Here is a 13,787-nt window from a genome sequence, read left to right on the forward strand (position 1 = left end):
TCTTAAACTCTTAGAACTGGGTGGCACTGTAGTCTTGGGGTACTAGTCCTATATCAACATCATTGAAATAGTCCTTCTTTATAAGCCTTTTTGAATTATTCTCATTTGGAAGTGCCATCTTTTCTCTGTTTACTGAACATTATCTCTTAATATTTTTACTCAGCATCCTTCAGTTTCCCACTTCTTCTCTGCTCAGTATTTTCCATCCTTTTTGGTAGAAAGGGTGGAAGAGGAGCTGAAGAAAGAAAAAGAAAACAGATGCAGAGAGGTATGGAGATGGGGAAGGGTTAAGAGAAAGACTAAAAAGCAGAGGAATAAAAAATGATGGTTAGTTGGAGGGGTAGAAAACAGTCATGAGGAGAGCAGCAAACCTTGTAGCAATGGGATTGTAGTGGCCACAGCCTCTATCATGTACCATCCATTGTGAACGGTTAGAAACACAAAACTTAGTTCTCATACTTTTTTTTTTCATTTGGTAGAAATCATTTGTTGAATTTATGTTTGAGCAACTGATGATATTTTTGTAGGTTTGCTTGTTTGGCTTGCTCTTATTTTCCCCTTATCTTCCTTCTGAAAACATCACTCATTAAAAGTCAAAGATTTGGCTTGAGTTTCTCTAGTGTTTTGAAATTTTTCATGACTTCTCCCAATAAGATGCACATTTTTCTGACATTGTACTTTCCAGGGCATGTACCTATTAAAGTAAAAATTCTCCTGGACAAAGTTAAACATGCTGGCAGATGTAGCTGAAGGCACTGCAATAGGAGAAAGAAACCAAAATGTAGCTGGAACTCAACTTCACTGAAACAAGTGATGGAGAGCTTTTTAGAATGAGTACATGGGACAGATCATAGACCATCTGGGTTTGTTAATTGGCCTTACCCAAAATAAAAGTAAGTGTTTACCTTTATGACAAGAGGGATTTTACAAAATGGAGCAGAGAAGTTAGGCTTCCATCCTCCTACAGAGATCGACAGAGATATTATCTTCTTTGATGAGTTTATTTCAAAGAGATGGCTCCCAAGTCCTTGGATGGTCATGGGTTCTAAAACTGGTGAGAGACTTTAAAAACAAGTTACTTCTCAAAGGAGTAGAAAAAGAATTTACAATTATAGATTTACTAAAGTAAATAAGAAAATGTGGGAAAGATCTTTGTGAGTAGGCCCTCTGGATACTATAAAGGCCAGTGTGAGCGGGAGGTCGGGGCATGGATACCTGAAGAAGCTATCTGATGTTTAGTCAAGCTGAGTAAAAATTAAGGCCACTTTGGTGCTTTCTCCTCTTCAAAACCATTTACACATCTGTCATATTCCATGTATTGCATTTTGAGCTTTGTGAAGACCTAAAGTCTGATTGCTGCCATTTATGTCTTGTATGAGACATTGTAATTAAAAGGTAATAATAAACTACATATTAAATAAATGCAAATACTAGGAAATGATAACTCTGTGTGTATATGGGTGTGGGCTGGTGCAAGAATGTTTTCGAAATTCATCCTATTACTCTCCATTTTGAGGAACAAATTTGCCCTCCATCATGAGAAGTGTTAAAGATGGAATTTTAATAATGCTTGAAGAACTCACCCTAATCTTCTGCCTCTGAGATGTGCTGACAACTCATATTAATTGCCTATTTTGCTGACATTTCTCTGGAAGTAGGTGCCATTCTCTCACAGAAAGGCTCTGTCAAAAGAGAGAGTAAAGGAAGAAAGTCTGTATAGCAATACTAAGAGTGAATTTGATCGGGAGACAGACCTTCCACCATCTTCTCAAATATCAGCCTTAGAAATCAGACCTGTGTAGGGAAATATGTAGAGGACAGAAATAATGTGCTGAGCCTACAGGTAAGTTCCTAGAGGTAAGAATCCACTCCATTATTTGCTGTGACTAATTATTATCTAAAGCACCACATAGCAAACAACTTCTACATTGTTTATTGTACAGTGCACCCCAAAGCTACTGAGTATAAGTAATTTGCCCCAGAATAATAGCCAGGATCGGAATAGTCAGAGACTCTAAAATCTATGCACCACAAATGTGAGAACAAACAAACAAAAAAGAAGCTAAACAAATTCAAGGAGTTTTATGCCTCCTGAAGACTATCTTTTGAATGCAAAATTGAAATTGTTCTTGCTCCAGCTCTGATCATTAAAGTCTTTTGCTTACCATAAATAAGAAAACAGCCAATGTGCAATAGAAAGTCAATCACTCTAGAGGGCCTTGCAAATCCATCGGTCATTTGAAAGGATAAATCACCTCCAACTGCAACCCAGATTCAATGCAAAAGTAATCTCATTTATAGCATTTTCATCTCCAAAATGGCAACATATTCAGTTGTTTTGCTTAGAAATATGGCCAGAAAGGCTTTAGTCAAGATTATATTCATACAGTAAACACAGCCAAGCTTTTGGGAAGCACTAATCCCTCTGGAGTTCTTTTCCTAGAGTGAATGCAAATGCAGGAGACCCTTGCCCACAGCATGACAATAAAATCACCTTCTTTAAAGAAATGAGGCATAAACTTTTTGTCTACTTTGTTTCTTCCTTCTCTACCTTCCACTGAAACAGACTCACTTGGTGAATATATATATATATGTATAGATAGATAGATAGATAGATAGCTTAATTGCAGGACAAATCAAGTGAAATAAATGTGATAGGTTGAATTATGTACCCCCCAAAAGATACATTGAAGTCCTAGCTTCCATAGCTATGAATGTGACCTTATTTGGAAATAGGTTATTTGCAGACATATTCCGGTTAAAATGAAGTCATATTTGATAGGATGAGTTCTAATCTAATATGTCTGTTTTCCTTGTAAGAAGCAAAAGAGAACACAGGAAAGAGAACACCACATGAAGACAAAGAATGACAGAGATTATGACCGTAATAAGATGGGGGCAGATATTGGGGTAATGCTGCTGATGAGAAAGCATAAGGAAGCTGATAGCCTGAAACCCCCCACCTCCCCTGCCCCTTATGTGTGATGTTATGTAAGTACTCCTGGCTGCTGAAGAACAAAGGAAAGGGAAAAACCAAAGGTTGGCTGATGGAGATCACAGGCATGCAGCACCTGAGTCTCCATCACTTTACCAATATCTTAGTAAATTACAAGAAAAATGCAATTTTATCAATAGCCTCTTCTTCACAGAAACCTGTAGACTCAGTTTCCTGGGGTCCCAACATCACCCTCCCCTCCCTAGTGATGTGGGGAACAAAGTCAAGAAGGAAATGGCAGATAAAATTAAATTTCCTTATAACCTGTAGCCCATTGACAAACACTTGATACAGGTAGAGTAAAACATTCCTCAAGGAACTCTCTATTGTCTTAGTGGTAATGCTTTGCTAAAGGGAAAAACAACCTTAGCTTGACAATAACTAGGCCTCCAGCATCTTATGAGTTCTCTTTAGCATATGAAAATCCTTTTGGAAACCTCCCTTAATATAGTATATAGTATATAATCAGTCACTCCTCACAGCCCCAGTGCAGCTCTTTCTGCCCACAAGTCCTATCCCCATGTTTTAATAAAATCACTTTTTTGCACCAAAGACATCTCGAGAATTCTTTCTTGGCCATTGGCTCTGGACTCCCAAGGCTCCAAAACCCTATCACTGCCATGAATCAAGAAATCCCTGAGGGTATTAAAAGCTGGGAGGTACAAGGAAGAATCCTTCCCTAGGGGCTCCAGAGGGAGCGTGGCCCTATCAACACCTTGATTTTAGACTTCCAGCTTTCAGAATCATAAACCAATAAATGTATGTTCTTTGAAGCCACTCAATTTGTGGTATTTTGTTACACAGCAGCCCTAGGAAACTAATACAGGTGGGTTAGTTGTCATTCTAAAAAGGAATCTGGGAAATGTCAAAATATTTCCAGTACTAAATAAAATTATTATGTTTCAGGACCTGGAGTTTCCTCCTGACCTTTGGGAGAGAGCTCTGCCTAGTGAAAGGAAGAAGCCTGACAAATCTCCATTCAAATTCCAACTCTGCTCCCTTCTGGCAGAGTTAATCAGACTGGCAATTCGCCTTCTATAAACTTGACTCCTCTCTGTAAAAATGGATATAATAATAATAGGTACTATGCACTATTTTGTTTGGATATTGTTTTGTTTTTTAAGGATGAAAGGAGATAATATATGTAAAACAACTGACATATGAAACTTTCAGGTAATCTAGGTCCCTTCCTCTTCTCTTCTTTTTCTTCCTAGGCACATACCTTCCCAACAACCAGCCATCAACTAATCCCCCCTGAGGTTCAAGCTGATAATAGCTTCACATTTTATATATCCCAGAGATATCTGTAATTTAGCAGACAACCCTTAAAGGCAGAAAAGCCCTTGAGGCCAAAGCAATGAATTCTATTAGAAAACTTTAAGCTTTTTGATAGGCAGTGGAGTAGTTATTTCTTGAGCTGGAGACCTTGGCAGTAGGCAGTCAGATCATACCTAAAAGGCCTCTGGCCCTACTCATGTAGTTATACCTGCTTGGTAATAATTTCTTTTTAAAAAATTGATCCTTTATATTTTCTAGTTGGTTGCTTCTTTTCATGCCTTCATTTATTAATCAATTATTCTTATATTCATTCTCTCTCTCAATTTATTAAGGGCATGGCATATGCAATACATTAAGGAAGCTACAAAGATCAGCCTAAAAAGCTACTGCTTACCTTTAAGGAGCTTGTGGTCTAGGAGAGAGGAGGAGACACTCCTATAAATAGATAATCAGTGTGATTTAGAAAGTTCCAATATCCAGAACTGACATTTTGTTTTTGTGAGTTTGCTAGGCAACCCTTTAATCACATCATTTCCTCTAGTTCTTTCCTTCTACCATCCTCCTTTCCTTCTTTCCTGTCTGCTATTTTTTTCTCCTATCTTTCAGTAGTTCCAATTTCCCATTCTTCATTTTTTGTTCACATATTTTTGAGAGTAAGAGCTATTGTGCTAAAGCCATTTGTGTGTGTGTGTGTGCATGTATGTCTATGATAATCTGTAAGTGAAACTTGACTTTTCTGTCCTACTAGTCTAAAATATTCAGACTATTCTCATATCTCACATATATCCCCATTGGACATTATTTTAGTATTTCTCTTTCATTAGCACATAGTCATTTATTCATTCCACATTTACAGAGCATCTGTTATATTGTGGTAGATCCCCTCCTTAAGGAATGTGGTGAAAACCTCAAGACAAGGGAAGGCAACCTGGCTATATGCATATGCACAACATTCCTCGCGACTCTGTAACATAGACCACCCATTCAGACTGTGTGTTACTATATATGGGAGACAAAGGAGAAAAAACTGTGCAAGAAGCCACACCCTGCTGCGCTTGGGACTCAGTTTTTCAGGTATGAACCCACTGAGCCCTTCCTGGCATAACGAATAAAGTTGCTTCCTGGACAGAAAAGCCTCAGTGTCCTGTTTCTCTGTGCAAGAATCCTTCTATAATGTCAGGTACCATATGAAGATGCTTCTTGCATTCTTTATTTCCTCTTGTCCATGTAGCATCCCTGGGACAAATTAATCCTTTCAAAACAAGCTCTTTCTCTTTGAATGACTGCCAGACTTTAGAACCAATAAATCTGAGTTTGTGTTTTTCCTCTATTCTTAAATACTTGCCACATCCTCCTTCATCAGTAATGCTAGAAATACTAGTAATAATAATGATAGTAAGAGTTTATTATAGCTCACATTTGTTAGATATTTATTTATATACTAGACACTGTGATAAAAGTCAAGGAGAATTAGATCATTACATCAGTAATGCAAAGGGAAATAGATTCAGCATTTGATTTTTAATATAGGCTGTCAAAAGCCCTATAAAAACAATAGCTTTGGAAGTCAACAGATTTGATTAGCATGAGGCAGGTGTTTCTGATAAAACACCTAGAAAGTCTATTGAAAAAGACAAAGGAAATCCCTACAGGAAGAAAGATATAGAGCAGATGCCTTAACAATAGATTGAAAAAGAAAATGAAGAATTAATTATGCCAAGGAAAGCTAATGAAGGCTGACCGGGCTGGGAAGGGGCAGAAGACGGGCATACGAAGGCACATGATCTTAGATACTTAAGACAATGGGAACAGACCTGAACTTTGGAGGGGGGCACATAAAAGAAGAAAAAATCAGGATTGAGAGATAGCCAGATGTTATCACTATGATCAGAAACGTGCATGTTTGCTGGTCATGGCTATGATGATTAGTTTTGTGTGTCAACTTAACTGACCATCTGTCCCCTAACATTCACTCATCCTGTATTCATTTGCTGAGTACATAGCTAACACATGCCTATCACGTGACGGTAGAATATTAGTTTGGAGATCATCAGTGGGGTCTGAAACAAGGGGAGCAGAACTGTGGATTCAAGGAACTCGTAGCTGACCCTGCAGTAACTGGAAGAGTACAACACACTGCAGTACGTTCTCTTAGGTGCATGGCATGGCCCTGGAACAGAAGAGGAGCTCACAAACTCTACTGGAGAGTCAGAAAGGGGAAATGGAGGCAGTTAAGCAACGTTTTGTTCCTCCTAGTACTATTGTTAATAGGCTGTAAGGTATCATATAAATGTGAAGTGGAATAACACTATTAAGAGATCATTCATTCGCCTGTTCCCTCACGAATCACCACTGCCTACACTCTAAAGTCCAAACTTTCCAGACTGTTTCTATTTATAATCTCAATGTTCATCCCATTACCCTGGAGTGGGGCTGGGTTTTATAAGGTCAGAAAAAAATGCTCCATTCCACATCAACCTTTCATTCTATTAAAATGTATCTCTTCACTCTCAAATTTAAGAAACTAGGTTTGCATCAGAAGGAGCACATAGTTAGGGAAAAGGAGTTTTGTATTTTCTAGAGTTGGCTTTGCCATAGATTTGCTATAGTCACCCTCTCCAGGGCAGAACACCCTTCCTTAAGATGGGCTGTTTGGACAAGATGACCTTTTTCTTTTGCTCTATCAATTCCATGAACCTGTGAGATATTTTTGTTGAAAATGCAGAATCTATAGTTAAAAGAAGACAAAGCACCTATATATTTCATTTGTCAGGCTTATATCCTTGGTAGCATCCTTTAATTTCCCTTCATAACATTCTTTTCTCTTTTTTTTTAAATTTGGGATTACTTATTTCAATATTACTATATTTGTATCAATCTTGATTGTAAATAATGAGAACAAATCTGCTTTGTGTGGGTAGAAAGATAATGTATTGAAAGCATAATGGATAGTTCATAAAATGAAGAATGGTCAGGAATGAAGCAAAGCACTTCAGTCGTTAGAGAGTCAAAATAGGCGGAATGTCAAGGAAGCTAAAGGGATTAGTACTACAGTTATAGTCACATCAGAATAGGAACAACATGGTTAATAGCGGGAGATACCACCAGTCCAGATGCCACAGGCACCACAGACGCTGGATGCATCTTTGCTGCTAGCACTGAACATGTTTTATTGTACCACTGGCTCCACTTCAAAGTGACAGAAATATCCAATTGGCCAAGCCTAGCTCATATGCCTGTACTGTACCTTGAGGTGATGGAAAAAAAGGAGTATCGGGGCCTCTTCACTTCTTTAGTGGTAGGCTATGTTTTCACCAAGTGAAAGGAGCCATGACATGGGGAGCCATTATGGGGAGCCATAAACAATAATCAACAATAAGAAAACAATAAAGCCATAAACAATAAATCAACTGTGCACTAGAGCCTTAAGGGGATAGAAAATTCCAAAAGGCAAGTGTGATATGTCATGGGTAGCACACTGTAGGTACTCAGCTCCTGGGACTTGTATTTAGGAACCAAGTTCTAGTGATTATCTATCCCATGACTGGAATGTTAAAGTTTCTCGGCTCATAAGGATGCTAATGGTGGCCCAAACATGCAGGGTCTCATGATTTGTGAGAAGCAAATAAAGCCAACGGTCTGAGCCCAGCACAGGCCAGAGAGAGCTGTGGCTCAAGGTTTTAATAGCACTATTGCAAAAGCTGCAGCTTTTGATAACCTAGTCCCTGGTGGAGCCTCTGTCAGGTAATCCTCCTCTCTCTAAAGCCTGTCAGCGGAATCCATGTTTGAGATAGTGAACAGCTGTGAGTCAGAGCTTTCTGGCCATTGGGGTAAAAACTCTGCTTAACTGTTCTCAGTAATTGCACCCTCTAGGGAACTGGCCTAAAGAAGTTGCTCACTTCCTCCTCTACCAATACTCTAGGTACATCTTCAAACAAAATGCCTAATGTGAAAGAGGCTTCTTTTTTTCCATTAGGAATAATAACAGCAGTTGCCCTTATAAACTAGAATGCACATTTTTTTAAGGATCTGTGAAATACTTCATATATATTATCTTATTTCAACATCACAATATCAATAGGGGAAACTAATGATCAGAGAGAGAAAGTATTTTGCACAAAGCTATTTGAAGAGGCAGGTGGAAGACTGAAACAGGGCTGTATGGCCCCATAGCTCCTGTTATTTTCACTACTTTACCTCCTTCTAAATTCTCCACAGTGTAGGACTTCTAGAAGTCACACAATAAATGTCTGTAAGGCCAAAAAGATTTCAGAGATGCGCATTTCTTAATGGATTAGCAAGCGTTTAAGAAAGAAGTCCCTGGAGATCACACAATTTTGCAAAAAAAAAAATCATCTCAGTAAAAGGGTCATCTTTAAAAGTCTAGGTAATGCTCTGAGATTAATGCAGTGTTTCAGGACAATCTGCACTGTTTGTGCTGTATGGGTGTCGTTGTTGTTGTTGTTGTTGTTGTTTTAATGTTATTGTTTTGTTCTGTTCTGTTTTGTTTTTTCAAATGGAAACTGCATGTATAGAGTCTGGAATCTGAAGTACTTAACTTGGAGTCCTAGCTCTGGCATTTCTCTGCTTTCTCAACCACATCTCAGCCTCAGATGTCCTTATCTGTAAAACCAACATTTGAGGTTTGCCATGGTTGATACTTAACAGGACAAGACCTCCTTCTATGAAGTCTCCTGCCTCTGAATTCCAGGATAGTCTATTACCAACTTCCTAATTACTTGCAGAACACAAGGAAGCCTGGCTTCCATCCAGGGGATGTGGAAGTGGCTAATTTCCTTCTGATTCTGACCTTAAAGTCTATCAAATCCAAAGCAGCATATGCACCTTAGGAAGAAGGAGAGTGGTAGATTCGGATGAGGTGCAGGGCAGGCCACCTCAAAATTGCTACTTTGGCATGTGTATTATTTTGAGAAGAAGACAACCAATACTCAACAGACTTAAGAAGAGCTTATTACTTCTCCCTTAACTATCTAAAATAATTTAGACAAGAGGCTTGTACCAGGAAGAGAGCTTTTACCTGGAATAATTTATTTGTATGACATGGTAAACATTTGTTTGGCAGACGTTTGCTCCTCTCATCCTCCTATAAATTGTCTCTCTCCCTTTGAAGTCCCAGACCCCTATCGCTTCTCCTTAGCTCAGGATGGCATATAAATCTCAATTGCCTGATTAGTGGAAAGCCTCATACTTCTGGGGCTCCCACATGAGCAAAATTAAATTTGTTATTTTTTATCCCTGTTAATCTGTCTTATGTCAATTTGCTTATTAAGCCAAAGAACCTAAAAGAGAAAAGGGGAAATGCCTTTCTTCCCTACAATCTCAAGCCAGTCACTTCTCTCTGACCATTGTCTGAATCAGAGTCAAACAGCAACATTGTCAACCTTCATTCTTTTTGCAGAAGATTTAGGAGTCATCTTCATGTTCTTTTGATATCAACTTCCAAAGCTAGGTAGTGTTTCTGTAAGGCCATAAAAATGGGGCCATGGAAGATTCAAGGATAAAGCAGGCTCTATTAGGAGGTTCTATGCATTTCAATAGCTTTGATTTTGCCAGACATTTGAAGGTTTTTGAACTTCAAAGGTAATTGAGACCTCCCATCATTAGTTGAACTTTCTAGAGAAGTTCATGGAAATTTAGAGTTGTTTGATGAGCTGATGCGGCTGTTTCCTGGAAGCTCACAATGGACAAAGTTAAACAAAGTCCTCAGCCACATATTCTTTACATTCTTCTGGTGTCTGAACTGGAGGCACTCAATACCCAAGGCCAAAGAGAAGCGAGTAAACAGGAAAAATACAATGATTAAGATAAGGACATCTTGATATGGCAGCCAAGAGGGATGAATAAGAAAAATAAGGGATGATCTCAAGTTACTCACTTGTTCATCTATTTTTTTTTTCTTTTTTTGGCCACAAACTGATCTAGAGAACAGTTATCACTTCAGGTCATTCTCAACCATGAGAAACTTTACACTTCATAACAGAGGGTTAGTGGGGTCTTGAAGTGTAAATAGGATGTCTGTCATTAAGGAGTGAAGGAGCATTTCAGTCAAAGGAAGCAGCCCAAACAAGGTGCCTGGGTGGCTCAGTCGGTTGAGCGTCTGACTTCGGCTCAGGTCATGATCTCAGGGTCTGTGAGTTTGAGCCCCACGTCAGGCTCTGGGCTGACAGCTCCGAGCCTGGAGCCTGCTTCAGATTCTGTGTCTCCCTCTCTCTCTGCCCCTCCCCTGTTCATTCTCTGCCTCTCTCTCTCTGTCAAAAATAAACATTAAAAAATTAAAAAAAAAAAAGGAAGCAGCCCAAGGGTATAAAAATATACATTGTGGGCCATCTGCAAATAATTGAGTATAGGGCAATTACCATCAAATAATAGAAAATGACACCCAGCTATGTTCATGGCTATGTTCAATTCACAAATGATAAGCCTTAGTCACAACACATGTCATTTCTAGACCTCAAGTATAATAATATGCCTGGTGCACTTACCCTTTGATTGATGCTTTTGTATTTCTTTTTGATCTATTTTACTGATCAAAATGTTTTCAAAATCCATGGTGCTATGTTTGGGTGATTTATTTTTTTTGACATTTATTTATTTTTGAAAGAGAGGGAAAGAGACAGAGCACGAGCAGGAGAGGGGCAGAGAGAGAGGGAGACACAGAATCCAAAGCAGGCTCCAGGCTCTGAGCTGTCAGCACAGAGCCCGATGTAGAGCTAGAACCCACGAACTGTGAGATCATGCCCTGGGCCAAAGTCAGAAGCTTAACCCACTGAGCCACCCAGGTGCCCCTGTTTGGGTGATTTAATTTTGACCCCACACCTGAAAGGAACTGCTGAGAGTCATGTGTACCACTTACAGGGTGAATACTTGTAGAAGTTTAGGGAGCAAAGAAATGGCACACAGAGTCTAGTGCAGTGGTCCTCAAAGCCTAAATCTTAAACTATCAGTATTGGCATTAACTTGGATCTTGTTAGAAATTCAATTCTTGGGTCCCGCCCCAGACCTACTAAATCTGGAAATGAAGTCCAGTATTTTATGTTTTAACAAGGCCTCAGGGTGATTCCCATGTGAGTTAAAATTTAAAAATTACTAGCTGAGTGGTTAGGAATACAGACTTCCTCAATTCAAACCATAATTCTGCTATTGACAGCTGAGTGACATTAGGCGAAATAATCTTTATATGATCTTTTCCCCATCTATAAAATGAAGATGTATTAGTACCTGCCTCAGAGGTTTATTGTGAGAAATAAATGAGTCAACATTGCCTAGTCCCTACTAAGCACCATATAAATGCAAACTCTCACCTCCAGAGGTAGAAATGGCGCGATCCTTCAGTCCTGACAAAGCCTCTCTTTTAGAGCTTAGAAGCACTATTTTTAGGATTGTTGGGCTATTTTCAGTTATAAAATGAGAACGATAAATTGTTACTACCTTCCTTTAACGTTTGAAATAGATTCCTCATTAAGGAGCTGCTTTCCTATCCTTAATTGGAAGAAAAATCTCCCTTACATTCTGATGCTGAAAAAGTACCCATTACATCTGATGTACTCTTACCACAAGCCTCAGGATACATGTTCACAGAGTGAATTACAAAAGCCACAGGCAGCAACTATTGCTTTTCAAGTAGTTCAATAATCCATCACTCCGCCTCCACTTACTCTCCTGTAATTCACCTGGATGCAAAGAGCTTTCTTCCTAACTTTTTACCAAAACATTAGGAATTCAAGCCCCAATCTAAAATCCTTGTCTTCGTCTGTTTAATATTTTGAAGAATCTGACTCTTTACTATTGATTGACTATCCAAGCAGGCAATCAAAATGCTTAATCAATAACAGTCACTCACTTCATGCCCAGTTGTCCTTCCAGAGCAATAGGTGTTTAAACCCCCTTGACCTTCTCTTAATTAATACCAGCCTTTATTAATAAGCCCATTCCAGGCCTCCCAAGCCCTGCAACATTGCATCTCTCAAGAAGAAACTTTGCCCTTCGAGCTTTCCCAAAATCAATGAGAGTGAAGCCAAAGCCACAAGAGACGCAGCTGGCATGGGGATGTAGGGACTGGGGGCAGAGCTGGGGGAGGGCTCCCTTGAGCTGAACTGGCAGCTGATAGAAGCTCAGACCTTGAGGTAGATCCTTGCTGATGTCCGCACCCTGGCTATCTGGCTCAGGGCAGAATACAGAAATGGTTAATTAGCATTGATACTGACTTCATTGCTTTTGCCCAGAAGCAAAAGTCATTGGAGTAGGAACAAGTAATTTGGGTCCCCAGAAGACAACACCTATAATTCTGTGTGGTGTGCTTACCTGGAAGTCCAGAGAACTGATTGCCAATGTCATTTTTGCCAAGTTCCTTCTGTTGCCTGGACCTCAGTTTCTTCATCACTCAAATGACAGGATCATCCTGGATGGTTTCTTGAGTTCTCCTCTACCTCTGATCTGCCATAATTACTTTATTTCTTAGAGCCACTTCTCTCACTGCAGACAGAATTAACAGGACAAGATTTGTGTAGATCTGGGTCCTCTGGACAAATGCCAAATTCCATTCCCTTATGAGTTGCCCCATTAGCTCATTGCAGATGTTGCAAACACATGACCGTGTTTGCCTTCTCTAGTCAATAAAAATACATTCAGATTTCAAGGGCTAAAATTCCAGCATTGTATATATTGATTTCTTTCATTTAAAGCATTGTTTTTAGAAAATAAGAAAGAAGATTAAAATAAAAAGAAGAATGGTGTAACTTATAATTTTATGTGCACCTAAAATAGACACTAGTTATTTTTGTGAAATTTGCTGTGTCTGTTTTTCTAACTGCAAAAATATATATATTATGGATAAAGTTAAAGTGTGTTTTCCTTTATTGTTTCATCCCATCCCAGGCAACTTCCTTCTCATGCCTGGGCAACTATGTTTACAAATTTGATGGGTATAATTCTAGTTTGTTAAAAAATACAGATGGATATATCTGTGGACTGACTGATAGAAAGATGGATAGATTTATGACTGCATAAAGATTCCTGATAGATATATACTGATATATAGATAGGCAACACCCACTTACGTGAGTTAATTTATAGTGTTATATAGGGTTTTAACTTGGCAAATATACTTATTTGATGCATCATTCTTCAAATTGCTATTTCTCTCAAATAGCAACGTATCCTGTTTCATTTTTTTTTAATTTTTTTTAACGTTTATTTATTTTTGAGACAGAGAGAGAGACAGAGCATGAACGGGGGAGGGGCAGAGAGAGAGGGAGACACAGAATCGGAAACAGGCTCCAGGCTCTGAGCCGTCAGCCCAGAGCCCAACGCGGGGCTCGAACTCACGGACCGCAAGATCGTGACCTGAGCTGAAGTCGGACGCTTAACCAACTGAGCCACCCAGGCGCCCCTCTTGTTTCATTTTTTCATCCTTTCAGTATCAGATTTTGGTAAGTTTTAGTGTTTTACTATTATTAACAATGTTGCCGCAAATATTCTTGCACAGATATTCTAT

General features: G+C 39.0%; 1 long non-coding RNA gene across 1 annotated transcript; it reads right to left on the reverse strand.

Annotated features, from left to right (window-relative positions):
- Positions 1-1,589: 1,589 nt before the first annotated feature.
- Positions 1,590-12,752, reverse strand: LOC122231409. Its single transcript, XR_006208641.1, has 3 exons — positions 12,596-12,752; positions 4,668-4,708; positions 1,590-1,682 (listed from the first exon to the last, which is right to left on the reverse strand). It is a non-coding gene; the product is annotated as an uncharacterized LOC122231409 (long non-coding RNA).
- Positions 12,753-13,787: the final 1,035 nt, after the last annotated feature.

This window comes from Panthera tigris, chromosome D1 (assembly GCF_018350195.1).
Source record: "Panthera tigris isolate Pti1 chromosome D1, P.tigris_Pti1_mat1.1, whole genome shotgun sequence".
Lineage (NCBI taxonomy): Eukaryota > Metazoa > Chordata > Mammalia > Carnivora > Felidae > Panthera > Panthera tigris.